This window comes from Leopardus geoffroyi, chromosome B1 (genome assembly GCF_018350155.1).
Source record: "Leopardus geoffroyi isolate Oge1 chromosome B1, O.geoffroyi_Oge1_pat1.0, whole genome shotgun sequence".
NCBI lineage: Eukaryota > Metazoa > Chordata > Mammalia > Carnivora > Felidae > Leopardus > Leopardus geoffroyi.
Window position 1 is genome coordinate 58277213 of NC_059327.1, and position 14658 is coordinate 58291870.

Consider the following 14658-nt stretch of genomic DNA (forward strand, 5'->3'; position numbering starts at 1 on the left):
ATCCCTTCTGCTGGCCCCTCCCTAATTGCATCCTATCAGACTCCCAGGAACAAGGAAAAAGCCTAATGTAGGTTCATAAACCTCTTATTGTCTCTTCCAGGAAGGGGACAAGGTCAGACCTTCTGCTGTCCCAGTCACCCTTTGTCAAAGAAGGCCGAATTGAGGGAAGAGGTGCTGGAGAATAATACCTACATGGTCATCTGGCCTACATGGTCACCAAGTAAAACCCCTGTGGTTCAACACACAGAAAACCAAGAAGCTACTTTGCTACGTACTCTTCTATATTCTCCAGATTCTAAGTCAAGGCTATTTAATAAGCACAAATATGGACAACACTTTTTTAAATGGACCGATTCCCTTCCCACTCACATATATCTCTCCGTCAAAGAAAACCAATACTGGGGATACTTGAAGTTCTGGGCTGACAGTTATTACATGATGTAGAACTACAGTTCTCAAATACAGTGTCTGGAATCCCCTTCAGGGCTTGCTAAAATTGCTGCCCCATAGACCATTCTATCCAGGAGGTCTGTAATGTGTTCCTCATCCCGTGGAGGGTTCTGAAGCCAGTGGTCAGTCCCCTCCATAAGTTAGCTGTAAGAGCTCTCGGAAGACAATGGGCACTGGTAGAACCATAAAAATTATGTTCATTCCTAAAGGGTTAATCTGCTTTCCAGAGGTGCCATACTTTCAACAGAAAAAAAATAAACAAAATCTATTCTAAGGACTAACTATATAATTAGAGGATTATAACAACCCCAGGGAAGGAAACACAATGATAGAGAACAATGGAATTTGTGGATTAATTAGCAATACAATGCTGAGCTTTCAGCAGTTACAGACTGATAATACAAGAAAATCAGATTGGCTCACAAAACGCTTCCTGATTTCCAGAGCCAGAAAAAAATTCACTGGGTTTAAGGTCAAATCTGAAATCTTGCTTATATTGCTCAAAAAAACATAACCATTCAGCAGGTTGTATGTGATGTGACTTTGTTCTGGTACTTTTTCTTTGCATTCCATTTACAATATTCAGGAAGAATTTTAAAAATTAATGAACTTTAAATATCGCAAGGGTACAAACGTCTATCATTCATTTGTTAAGTAAAATGTTACTAAAAACTGAACATAAGGATACAAAGATAGTTGAGACAAGCCCTTGCTGTCACATCGCCTACAATGTAGTGAAGTTGAAAAAAAAATAATAAATCAAGGTTAGGTATCAAAATGAAGACAAAGTATATGATACAGGTGAAGTATTCAGGATGAAGTCATCTTGTGGAGGTCACAGGGGAGTCAGCCTGAACTGGACCTTGAAGGCTTAACAGTGGCCAAGGGATGAACAAGAGGAAAGAAGAAACAAAAGAACTAAAAGAACATGGAGGCAGGAATTCCCATAGCAAATAGGTTGCATCCACTAGGATATGGGACATGAGGAGACACTGGCTGGAGACTAATCTGGAGAGGGAAACAGGGGCCAGTTCATGCTTCAAACTTTATCCTGAAGGCACTATGAATCAATTTAAGATTTTTAGCAGATATGCTGAAATATAATTTGCTTAAAAGGAAAAGTCTGAGGAGGCAAGAAGGCTAGATTGGAGGCAACACAGAGAGAGAGAACCTATTTAGAAGGGATGACGGACCAGAGAAGGCAATGCAGGTGGAGGGTCTGTAGTCAGAGATGTCTAAGGGCAGTGACTCGCTGGATGACAGAGGAAAGGCAGATGGATGAATCTAGGACAGCATTCATTTTTATGGGGCACACACCAGTAGCCAAGTTAGGACATTTAAGTAGAAGAGCAACTACAGCTCATAAGTTCTGTTTTGAGACATATTTGGCTCAAGTTTCCCGAGGGTCATAGCAATTAAGATTGGTAGATGACATATAAAGGTCTGAACGCAGGGTGATTTGGAGAGGAATATAATGTTAGGAGTAAAGATAATATTCAAAATATTAATAACCAGTAGAGACAAATAGTGAGGCATAGATACTGACCAATCAGAGCAGGTACCTGATGGACCAGAAACAATTGGACAATCAACAGCTACCATGGCCCTATATGCACACACCAACTGAATACCACCTTGGCACTGACAGTCATAGCACTGGATGAGCACCCTTAGGGAGAGCCGAAGAGAAGAGGGCATAGGCCAGAAAACTTACAATGGAGTGGTCCAAAGGAAAAGAACCTGGAGAAAGAAGAGGAGAAGGAACAGTCAGAAAAGTATTAAAACCAAAAAAGGTTTGTGTCATGGAAGACTGGGGACCAGGAAGCTTCATTTGTTCCCCCATCTGAATAGCAGTATGGACTGTTAAAGAGATGTCCTACCCATCTTTTCCCCAGCCAGACTATTTGTGGTGTGGATGTCTATAGGGATCAACAGCAGTGCTCAGAAGGTACCAGCAACAATGGAGTCTCAAAGTTCAGGGATAAGGGTGACCCCAGCACAAGTTAGAGTCTAGGGGGAGACAGTGAGGTTCTTCCTAGGAGTGACCTTCCACCTAAAGACGGTGCCTCCCATCAGGCCAAAGCTGAACCAGAGCTGGATGAGAGGGAAAGGTTGAGATGAAGCCAACCCTTAGTGAGGGTATTTCCCACTCTCAAACCAAACATCACCTGTCTATCTTTCTCCTCCTCAGATAGAAAACAGAAAACAGAAAAGTATCCCACTCCCCCACCTGGGCTTACTGCAAGGCTCTCTCTGGGTTCTTGAGTTTATTCACCACAAGCCTGTAAAATCTCTTCCCTGTTATCCCTCTGCACTTCAGTGTTCTCTTCTGCAACAGAGGATTCAGAGCAAGTTTCCCACACTTGCCTCAAGCCTATCTAAGACAGCAAGAGAGTATTCTGCAGATTCTCTGAGAATTTGAAAAGAGGTGGACAGGAGAGTCAGAGGGAACAAAGAATTGTCCAAAGTGGGGGGGGGGGGGGAATATAATCCTGCGGAATTATTTGAAAGTGAGGACAAACATTTAATCTTTGATAAAACAAGTGAGAATTTAGGGTTCTACTACAAATGTAAAGAGTTCTTATTAAATACTTGAAAAAAGGTTTACACTTCTCTAAAGAAAGATGGGTTGAAAAGTTCTTAGAGCTAAAATATGTGATTATTGGAGATGCCATAAAGCTAATGTTAAAATATGATTTCTAATTTCAATCTTTTAGGGAAAAATCAGGCTTTGAGTCACTTATAAGCCAGATCCCACGCACCCTGCCCCCGCCTCCCAATTCAGCCTGGGGCGACGTGTCCAGGTGTCAAGGCAATATCCGCCCCCCCCCCCCCCCCCCCCCGCCGTTTGCACCCGCCTCCTGACCTTCGAGGTCGTGACTAGCGAGCGCAGCTACATCAACCTTGGGCAACGAGATGCAGCCGCGTGCGGCATTCTGGCACTGTTCTGAGCATGCTCAGTCGAGTCCTGACCCACTTTGCAGGTCCGAGCTCCGGGCAGGGGGTCGGAGGTGCTACTTTGTTTCGTTCGCCAAGGACAGAGTGAAGAAGGAGGGAGATTGAGAGTTGCTTAAAGACGCCTCTCTCCTGTCAGCAGTCCCTGACCCGGCGGCGGAACATGCCCAGTCTGGCTACAAGAGCCACGGGGAACGTCAGTGTTGAAAATCCACCTCTCCTAGTTTTCGCAGTAGCCGAAGGAGAAGGGGCGGTACTGGAGTAAAAGGATCGAGGTGAGGCGTGGCCAAGGGGGCGGGCCGAAAGGAGCCAGGGAGGAGGAGCCTGGCCCAGCCCCCAGAAATTGTCTCCCTCGTCTAAAAAGAAAACGAGGAGGGCGGGGGGCGCTGCCTATGTCGCAGGGTCGTGCCGCCGAAGTTCTTCAGGCGTTACTCACAAATAATTTTAGAATAACATACCTTCTTTAAAAAGCACCATATCGTTCATTAGAGAAAACATAGAAACCTACAAATAATCGAAAATGAGGAACATTTAAAATCCCTGGAACCCCACCTCTCAGAAGCCACCAGTGAACGTCCTGCTGTGTTTTCTTCCAGCTTCTTCAGTGTGGGCTTTAGAACTGACAGCAGAGTCACCCGGGGAGACAAAAGAAGCTTTTAATTGCAAAGTGGCTTGACAGGTGGCCTTGGAGACACGGTAAGTTCAGGGGCTGGACGTTGGCTCTCTCCGGTATCCCAGGATGGGATCCTAGGAAACCTGTTCCCGGGTGTCCCTAAACAACAAGGCGACGCGACGCTCAGAAAAGTTGCGCTGGAAGCCCTGGGAGCGCCCTGCCCCCTGACAATTATCAGTCACGCTGCCCAAGCACCACAGCGTCGGAAATAAGTGCCCTCGGCTCCAGCAACACCCAAGAAGTGCTTGAGCGGGGCCCCGGGGCCAGCGGAGTCCCACCCCGGGAGGCTGCGCAAACTGAATGAGGGACTCCGCGCCCCCAGCCCACCCCACTCCTCTGCGGGCGTGTCCCGCGGCTCCCACAGGTTCTCCCGGCGCCGCCAGCTCCGCCCCGCGCCGGTGGCTGCAGCGAAAACCCGGCGGCGACACCCCGCCTGGCCCCGCGCCTCCGCGCCGCCCGGCGAGCCGCACTGGGCATGCTCGGCACCGGCCGGCTCCGGCTCCTGTAGGTGGGAAGCTCCGCACTCTCGGCCGCCCGCGGCGCAGCCCGCATCGCTGCCAGGCGCTGGCGGAGGCGGCTCGCCCGCAGTCGGTGCTGCCGGGCGTCGGGCGCGGGGCGCGGAGCGGCGACAGCTCGCAGGCTGGCCATGGCGAGAGGCGCACGGCGGCCACCTGAGTGGCGCGGCGGCGTCAGGTTAGCAGGGGCGCCGGGACAGCATGGGGCGACTGGGCGCGGGTGGCAGGGAGCCCCGCACGGGGTGGGCGGCCGGGTCGCTGCAGACGCTGGGGCCGCGGAACTTTCGGGCGCTTAGGCTGGCGAAGCCCAAGGCGTAGGCTGCGCACTGGAGGCGCCGCGAGGTCCCAGAAGCGGGCTCCTGGGGGTCGCAGGATGCTTCGAGATCCGTGCGGGGCGGGACCCCGGGGGCCGGTGGGTTGGGGACAGCCACCTCTTGGGCTTGTGCCATAATCTTCCTACGGTGAGGAGCGCGGTGTCTACAGTGTGCTGCCGAGGAGCCTCCCAAACCTCCGGGGCCACTGGAACGCCAAGCAGCGGCGGGGGCCTTCGCCAGACTCCAGATTGCTTGGGTCACCGTGCCTCAGTTTCCCCGGGACGGGGGTAGGGTGTACTGTCCCGTGGCCGGGAGGCCCGGAGTTTGGGTTCTGCGCCCAGAGCCGAGAGAGTGCCGCGTCCTGATGCTGCAGGAGTGCGGGAAGCTGTGGGTGCAGCAAGCCGCCGCCTCGCGACTGGAGCTCTCGGAGTTTGTCGCATTTGACTCCATAGCAAGTTGACATCGAATTGCTTCATGGCGTGGAATGGGGAAACGTGCTTCGTTGGTTAAAAAAAAAAAAAAAAGTAATTGCAAAGCCTATTTATTTTAAGCTCGACCATTAACTTGCCTTCGCCTCCAAAAACAACTTGAGCTTGCAAGTTGCAAGATTTATAAAGCAAGCCAGCAAAAAAGGAAGAATGTTTGTAGGTCCATTATCTGCTCACGCTGTAGAAAATAATCTATTATGGTTGAATTGTCCTTGTTTTTAAGGATACTTGGTAGCAGAAAAGTTTGGTTACAGTGGCAGTCTTTATTTTGCGTTATCTTAGCTTATATTAAGAACTTGGAAATCTAGCGTTGGAGAAGCTCAGTGTTTTTTGTAAAGGTTTCTCACTTTTGCTTCTAGATGAAACACATTTTTTTTTTCAGTTGCTACTATGCTGAACATAGTAAGATTGTTCAGGATGAAATGAAAGATGGAAAAAGATTTATATTAGGAAAAGAGAACGTTAGAACTATGCGGTTCTACTGGCATTTTACAGAAAAATGCGGTTCGTAGATCCCACTGGAGTTTCTACTGTTGGCTCTTCCTAAAACAGTTGGTACCATTACCACTCTTTGGATTATTGGATTTAATAGGAGTAAGGTAAACAATTCTTGTTCTAGGGGGAACCAGTTCTACCTCTAAGGCTATATTCTCAAGCCTATTTCCATAAGTACCACTTAGTAGGTTCAGTTGTTTTCTTTATTAAGCTTATTATAAAATTTGTTTGCATTCTTGACAGACCTTAATATGCTTTGGAGGTGCATTGACTTTTCATTGGTTTGTGAATAGCCTTTAATGTTTGTTTTGGCCTGAGATGGCTCCAGCTCTAATTCCAGATACTCTGAGTGATTTCCCCAGTGGCCTTTATGCTTTTGCCTATACATAAGCAAGATTTAAGAACAGGGAAGGCTTGAAATGTCCAGACAACAACAATAGGAATATGATTAGTATTTCTACCAATTTCCTCCATTTTAGCCAAAGAGTTTGGCTGGTGGTGTTCATTGCTCCTAAATGTACTTCTAAATACATTCATAGAAAAATTTAGAAGTTTGAAAGAAAACAGCGCAAATATTGAGAATTGTACTTCCCTTTTCTATAAAAATGCATCACATTTAAAGTCTGCCATGAAGTACTGAGTATATGTGCAACTTACCCAGTACACAGGTCGTGTTCTCTGGCTGCATTCTCCAATGGAAGTCGGTCATGTCTCCCCTTAGCCTTGGGCTCTTCTTGACCTAGAGGAAGCAGCAAGGTTTTAGTTTTCCTCTTGGTGAATGTAAGCTCTAATGCAGATCAGTAGGACTCTTCTGGATCCAAACATCTCATTTTTTCAAGGTTAGAAAAAACAATGAAATTTAACAAGAGGCACGTTGAAACACTGCTTCTGGCTTCAGGGATTCCACCAGAGGATGGAGTCCCCCAAACTAAAATGAACACAGCTGAAAGGAGTTAGGTTGAAGAGGGGTCTTATTAACGAAGAAAATGAAGGGTTTTACTAATGAAGAAAAAAATAGGAGGGTAGACTTTGTATCCCAATCAGGAAACAGGTGATAATTGCTTCTTTTTTGTCCCTGTTGGGTTCTTCCAGCTAAACTGTTAGGCACGTCATTTTTCATTTTATTTCCATGTCTTCAGATTTCTATACTGTACTGTGTTGTTAGTGACATTGGAGATTCACAGCAAACTATTGGCCTTTAAAAATAGATATCCCACTCCCCTCCTTCCCACCCCCCCCCCCAGTTGGCTCAGTCGGTTAGGCATCCGACTTCGGGTCAGGTCGTGATCTCACCGTTTGTGGGTTCGAGCCCTGCATCGGGCTCAGTGCTAACAGCTCGGAGCCTGGAGCCTGCTTCGGATTCTGTGTCTCCCTCTCTCTCTGCTCCTCCCCATTCACGCTCTCTGTCTCTCAAAAAATAAATAAAACATTTAAAAAAATAGATATCCCCCCATTCGTGTGACCATAATTTATTCAACCTCTCATTTGGCTTGCGATTTAAATAATTGAGGCTATTTAACTTTGCTTAATTGGAGCTTTTTGTTCTTCTTTTTTTTTAATGAAGAGCTTCCAGATACTGAAATACCAAATAAATATTGTGGCAAAGTTGCTTTTAACCTCCAACGTAGTACAGTCAGGTTTGTTAGACGAGTGTCATTCTTTTGGAATTCAGAAATCACTCGGATAGCATCACTTCCCTAACCTGACCAAGCACTGGGGGTGCAGCTTGCCCTTTTCCAGCCATGCCCAGGAAGACACTAAAAATTTAACATTTTGTGATCCATGTCAATTCACATTAAAGTTAGAAATATCCCTAGATGCAAATGGTTTAAGTTTGCTACAGTGCCTCCCTGGAATGGTTAAAGGATTAAGGGGTTTGGTTGATGATGTGATAAGACCCAGTTCAGAGCTGTCAGAACTAGTTTCTAAGCTGTACTCCAAACATACTGTCTTGCCTCTGCCTCCACCCAAGGTCTTCACTCATTAAAATATAACATTCATTTTTCTTCCCCACAGCCTTTAATAGGTAGGCCCCGGGGGCTGCAGAAACAAATAAGACTTAGTGACTCAGAATCTAGTCAGAGACACATACTGGAGGACAAATAAACTCTAGTGTGAGGTAAGTGCTTCAGGAAGAGGTATTTGTACATGCGACTGAGGAGACCAGAGAAATGAGCCTCTTGGGTTGGAGGAAGAGAGGCCCCCATGAAAATAGTGACATTTCCACAGGAGCTTAAGGAATTCCTGAGGAATTTGGGTGGAAGTCTTCTAAGCAGACACATGAACTCTACAGGCAGAGGGAATACCAGTATGGTAATTAGAATAATGCCCCCCCTAAGCTGTCCACTCTGGGACCTTGCAGATGTGATTAAGTTGAAGCTTTTGAGATGGAGAGATTATCTGGATTATTCAGGAGGCCCAGTGTAATCACAAGAGTCTGTATGGGTGGAAGAGGAAAGCAGAAGTCAGTGTCAGAGGGATGCCATGTGCAAAAGATTCAGCTGGCCATTACTGGCTTTCAAGGTGCAAGGGAACCACAAAGCAAGAATTCAGCCACCCTCTAAAAGCTGGCAAAGGCAAGGAAACAGATGCTGTTCTAAGGCTTCCAGAAGGAACCCAGCCCTGCCAACTCTCTGATTAGCCTAGTAGGATCCATCTTGAACTTTTAACCCACATAATTGAAAGGTAATACATTTGTATGTTACAGTCACCAAGTTTATAACTTAGTGTCATAGAAAAGAAGACTTGGTATGATGGAATAATGAACAGAGGCAGGAGGAGAATGTAATGGTCCTTTCATGGTGAAGTTGATGCCATGCAAAGGAGTTTGGATTTTATCCTATTACATACAGATAAACAATGGGACACCAGCTAAGCATTTTTAAACAGGAACATGCAATAACAGACTACTGCCAGATTTATCTTCCTAAAAAAGCAATGTATGGCTAAACCCCGAGTTTCATACAGCCATTTAACAAAGGTGTCTAGCCAAAGGTGGTCAGAACGTGAAGTAGCGTGTTCTGTAATTCACTTCTCTGAATTGACCTACAATGGCATTTGTGTGTGTGTGTGAAATCGTTAGCTTAAGAAAATTTGTTCAGTCTGTATGAGTTTCATACAGCCATTTAACAAAGGTGTCTAGCCAGAGGTGGTCAGAACGGGAAGTAGCGTGTTCTGTAATTCACTTCTCTGAATTGACCTACAATGGCATTTGTGTGTGTGTGTGAAATCATTAGCTTAAGAAACTTTTGTTCAGTCTGTAATGGAAGGTCCTAAAGGTAAAGCAGAAGGGCTAAGTCACATTTTAACTACTTTGTTTCTGCCCATTTTCCTCTTAGCAGACAGCTGCTCTGCTGGCTGTATACCATGCAGACACCAACAGAGGACTAGGAAAGCTCAAATCTAATGCAGTGAACTTGAGATGATGTACTGTCTCAAGTCACCTGGGCCAGCTCTGACCAGTTGCTAGTAGCTTGTGGGGTGTTGTGGGCTTTTGCAGGCTTAGCGGGAAAATGGCCATGTTTGGCCGTGTTTCGCAGTGTTTGCCATGGGCTCCATATTGGCCAGGGTATGGATGATAGTATGATCCTAGATGACCGAACTTCTGTGTTAAAAATATAAGAAATTCAGTCATTCCTTCCAAGCATATTTATTTATTCACTCTCTCTTAAGTACAAGGGCTTAATTTCTGTCGTATAAAAACTTCTAGTCTGATCCGGTTGACATCTCTATGTGTCCAGAAAACCTAAACTGAAGAAATCCACCTTAGTGTTACAAGAGTGGCTCTGAATTCAAACCAAACTATATGTTAGAAAAAAATTAATAAGAGAAAAATACACTTTTCAGATAACATGGTAAGGGAAAACAGTGGGCTGGCAAAATCTGAAACTGGAAACCGTGAGACATGATTAAGAATTATCTTAATAAAAACAAAACTGTGTCTATATTGTGTAGCCTCCATTTGCATAACTTTATAAGATTTTTACCCACATGTCCTTATACAATGATGTGATAATTATCGTTTACCACTGTAAAGGACTAGCTCAGTGCAAACCATTCCCTCTTTCTTGAATCTCTTCTGCCTTGGTCTCTGGGATACAAGCCCCTAGTTTTCTCCGTGCTTTTTTAATTTTTTTTTATTTCTCTTTCCCTGGTTTTCTATGTTCTTTCTGGGTGATTTATTTTCCCTCGTGACTGTACCACTGGCCCACACACCAATATCTCCAAATCTGTATCTTCAGAGAAGTTTCTCTCATCCACTCATTAATTAATTCATCAATCCATTCAACAAATACTGATGACCTGAGAGTTTATCTAATTTTGGGACAGATGTGCACGAAAATAATTGCAGAAAAAATATGAAGGTATGGGTAAAGGTCAGTGAAAACAGGGGTGTCTAGGGCTATCTGGGGTGAGTCCTGGAGGGATCTTGAACCAAGACTTGAAAACCAAGTTGGGGTTTGCCAGATGTGCAAGGATATGAAAGTATGGCCAGCTGGAGGCACAGAGGTGCTGTGGGGAATACAAGAAGCTCAGGAAAGGGGAGGGCCAGGGGAAACTCCAGAGGTGCAGTTAAAGAGTGGATAGGAGTCAGATCATGAAGGATCATGTATGTCCTTTCGAGGACATTAGTTTTATACTGCTGACAAACACATCGAATATGTTTTAAGTCAGATCTTTTATAGTCAGCTGATTTCAGCAACAACATAGAATGTGGATCGGAGGCAGGTGAGACTAAAGGCAGGTCAGTGAGGAAGGAGTCTGCTAGGGTGGTGCCTGTCAGAGATGATGAGCACGTAAACCTGGGACAAACCAGGGATGTGATAGTCATGTGGGCAGGGAAGGAAAGGAGGCATCTGAAGCAGCTCCCACATGATTGCATTATCTGTGTCAAGTACCGCAGAAGTGTGGGAAGGCATACTGTCTCAAGGGTTCTCCTGCTGAGCACCAGACTTTGCAGGACCAGAGGGACTGACTGCCACTGCGTGTGTTTAACCAGAGAGACCTAAAGCCGCAGAGGAGCAGGAAAGCCCAAACGCAGAGCTGTGCGTGAAGGAGGAAATCAGAATTTCTTTGCAGGGCACGTACTTTGTAAGGGAGGCATCAGAGAAAGAAGAAATTGATTCCCTGATGGTTCATCAGCTTCTGGGCAGAAGGATTTGGGGATGCTAATGAGACTGAAACCATGTTGACATGTTGACGTGGGGTAGACTTCCCTAATTCTGCATTGGAAGGCAACTGTCTTAGAGGCTGGGCTGAAGTTGACTCTGTAATCCATGCAAAAGAGGAAGTTTGCTGAGCAGGTGTTTAAATTTAATTCAAGATCTTTCCCTTCCATTGAGGATTTGAGTTGGCTGATGGCACCAGGAAGAGTGGAAGGGAAAGCTGCATGCTCCTTAAGGAAATAAATGGGTTGGAATAAAGTGCTCCAGAATTACCCATTGATGGGTCCCTTCTGGTTCAGGACTGGAGGGCCCAGGCTGGGGCTAATTCACATCATTCTCATCAGCTCATTAAAGCAGCCCCTCTCCTAGAGAAGATGGGATGTTCTGTTCCGGGGTCTATACCTTTCTGTACCCTCTTGGAACTAGCAAGAGCTCTATAATATTTGTGAGAGTGGGAACCATCTGAAGTTGACCAGTTAATTCCTTTCTTCTCAGTGGCCAAGCTCCCCCGTAAAGAAGTAAGTAGATGTGTAGGGACTATGTTTTCTTAAAGATGCAAAACCCACTTTCCCTGGTCCTCAGCGTGGGGATGTATTTGCCTAAAGACTGCATTAGTGTTTGGCTCTCAGTTTCACCCAGGACTTCCTTCTGGGTCTTCACACCCCAGGATGGCCATGGGAGGGATCAAACATCTGGTAACCATGGAGCTTTCTTGCTTCTCAGCTGCTATTGTTAACTTCACTTAGTCGATTTCTGCCTCCCTACCAAAGCCGGGTGCTGGGCTGTACTGCTGTTACTAATCATGCCTATACTTCTGTTCTTGCCCTCTCCCCGCCCACCTTTTTGCCATGCCCGATATCAGTCCCAAGTCAGAGAGAAGTTTTTTTTTTTTTCTTTCAAGGTTTGAACAACCCTAGATTACTTGCTTTTGTTAGACCTCCCAAAGATAACCTAGTTTTCTCCATCTTAAAACACTTTTGAGGACCTTGAAGTTAATTGCCAGAAGGCATTTGAGTATTACCAATACTTTACTGAGGGCAGAACATTACTCCTTGTGCAACTGAACCCTGGACCTATAGTGTATTTTTGCTTCCTTTCTGCCCTCCCAGGGCAGCTCATCCCTGTCTCCATGCTCTGGCTGTCTCCTCTTCTTTCACTTCTGTTTAGATTTACTTTGTAAGTAATGGATCAACTGTCCCAGAGCCCTCATTATCATTTTTCCTAATCAGACCTAAAGGCCCCTTTTTAATATAATTTCTGGAGGAGCACCCTAATATCCGAGTTCTCGAGATGGGGATGCACATCAGATCCATTGCATGAGCCTTGTGAAAACATACTATAGCATTGATTTTTGTTTTTAATTGGCATGCCATGTTTATTTCCATTGCTGTTTGTCTAAACTAAGCCATTACTCCTGCTGAGAAAACTGTCCTGTCTCCTTTTTTCATCCTGCAGGATTTGACCAACCCCAGGGAACATTCTGTGACCTCTCCAGCTGCCCCTCCTCTGAATTTCTGTGGTATTTACCCAGTTTAGTGCTTAATTATATATTGCTTTGTATGCAAGAATCACCAAGATTCTGAGCACCATTAGGGTAAAGAACTGGCCTTTAAATTTTTTAAATCCCCACAGCAATTGGTACTAAACTGATAATAGTGGCCTCATAAATACTTTGAGTTCAGCTTATTGATATAACCGGCCCCTAATTTTTTATCACTTAGATGAATCTGACTGCAGAGGTGAGAAATCATTAAGGACATTTGGCAAGTGTGCTCAGGGCCTCTTTCCGTCAAAGCTGAGAGAATGGCAAAGCTTTCTTCAGAAGTCCCGTGTGGCAGTCAATGAATCCGTATTTTCAACTTTCTTCTGTTTTTTTTTGTTCGGGGGCGGGGGGGGGGTTGTTTGTGTGTTTGTTTAGTTAAGGTAATTTTCCATATTGTCACACTGAAAAACACTTAACTTTGAAGGAGAAAGATTGATCTTAGGATATGCACTAAACTCAACTAGAAGATTATTCAAATTCAACCAGATTTTGAAAGATATTGCTCTTACGTCCAGAATTTTTAAAAAATAATTTTTAAAACAATTATCAATATTTTGAAAGTATTCATTTTAAACAACCATGATGACCGTTTGGGCACTTATGGCATTTGGACAGTTTGGCCAAGCTGTGGTATTCACTCCTGATAGATGCGCATGGGTTACCAGGGCCCTGGAGTGAGAGAAGATGAGGTCCTGTGAGGGGCTTCCACTCGTGGGGTCTGCCCTTGCACTGTCAGTATGGGGCTGCCCATGTCCTGGAGCTGTGGGAGACTCCGATGGGATACCTTCTGTGGGACTGTTTCATGAACCATGAATGCTAGATGAGCATAAGGGACATTGTTGCCGCGCTCTTAATAACCAATCAAATCGAGTTTGAATTACAGGATCTCTCCCGATCTGTTTTTCACTAAGATCCAGTTCTTAGTGTCTATGAAACACACTTGGCATACGTGATTCAGAGAAATAATTCATTATGCAATTCCACTTTGTGTTAATAAGCTGGTAAAGGAGGAAGGAGGAAAAGCTTTTTTAACCACCTTCTTCAGTTATTGAGCATATTTTTTCAAATAGATGAAATTTTACTCTGCTGAAAGAAGAAACCCCGGGTAATCCAGTTCCTACACTGTGAATTTGAATGGACTTAATCAAACAAATGGAGAGATAAGAAGTGAGGGATGGTTTCGACATTTTGAGGTATAAATTAAGTAGGTGTTTGCTTTTCATCTCCACAATAAAAAGAATGTGTATTTCAGGCATAGAAAATAGTCCCCAGAGGGGCACCAGGGTGGCTCAGTCGGTTAAGCCATGACTTCAGCTCAGGTCATGATCTCAGGGTTCATGGGTTCGAGCCCCACATGGGGCTCTGAGCTGTCAGCTGAGCCTGGAGCCTGCTTCAGATTCTGTGTCTCCCTCTGTCTCTGTCCCTCCTCTGCCCACGCTCACTCTCTCTCTCTTTCTTTCTCAAAAATAAACATTAAAAAATTAAAAAAAAAAAAAAAAAAAAAAAAACAGTCTCCAGATACATTACTCATGTCAGACAGTGACTCCGAGTCCTCTGACAGACCAGATTCCCTCAGCCTCTGCTCATAGGCTGTGTTTGGAGCAGCTCAGCCTCTCAGGGCTCTGTGTAAGGAAGGATGTGTTTCTGAAGACTGACCGACCTTTAGAGAAATATTGGTTTATATTTTAAAGTCAGTTTCATGGTGAGGAATAGACCTAGTTACCCACAATTTCTAAGAATGGGTAGAGGGGTGCCTGGCTGGCTCAGTTGGTTTAAGCATCTGACTCTTGAGTTTTGTGGGTTTTTTTTTTTTAATGTTTATTTATTCTTGAGAGAGAGAGAGAGCATGAGCGAGGGAAGGGCAGAGCAAGAGAGGGACACAGAATCTGAAGCAGGCCCTAGGCTCTGAGCTGTCAGCCCAGAGCCCAATGCGGGGCTAGAACTCACAGCCTGTGAGATCATGACCTGAGCTGAAGTCGGATGCTTAACCAACTGAGCCACCCAGGCACCCCGCGTCTGACTCTTGATAGTGACTCAGGTCATGATCTCATGGTTCATGA

At 45.2% G+C, this 14658-nt stretch overlaps 1 protein-coding gene across 3 annotated transcripts in view; it reads left to right on the plus strand.

Moving 5' to 3' along the window:
* Nucleotides 1-3565: 3565 nt before the first annotated feature.
* MFAP3L (microfibril associated protein 3 like) overlaps nt 3566-14658 on the plus strand; it is a 57397-nt gene continuing 46304 nt past the window's right edge. Inside the window, exons 1-2 of one of the 3 annotated variants that reach the window (XM_045463188.1) lie at nt 3566-3680; nt 4002-4101. The gene's annotated coding sequence lies outside the window, so the exon portion shown is untranslated. Of the gene's footprint in view, nt 3681-4001; nt 4102-4651; nt 4772-14658 lie in introns of those variants that run through there. The other 2 variants (XM_045463171.1, XM_045463203.1) reach the window with 2 other exon arrangements.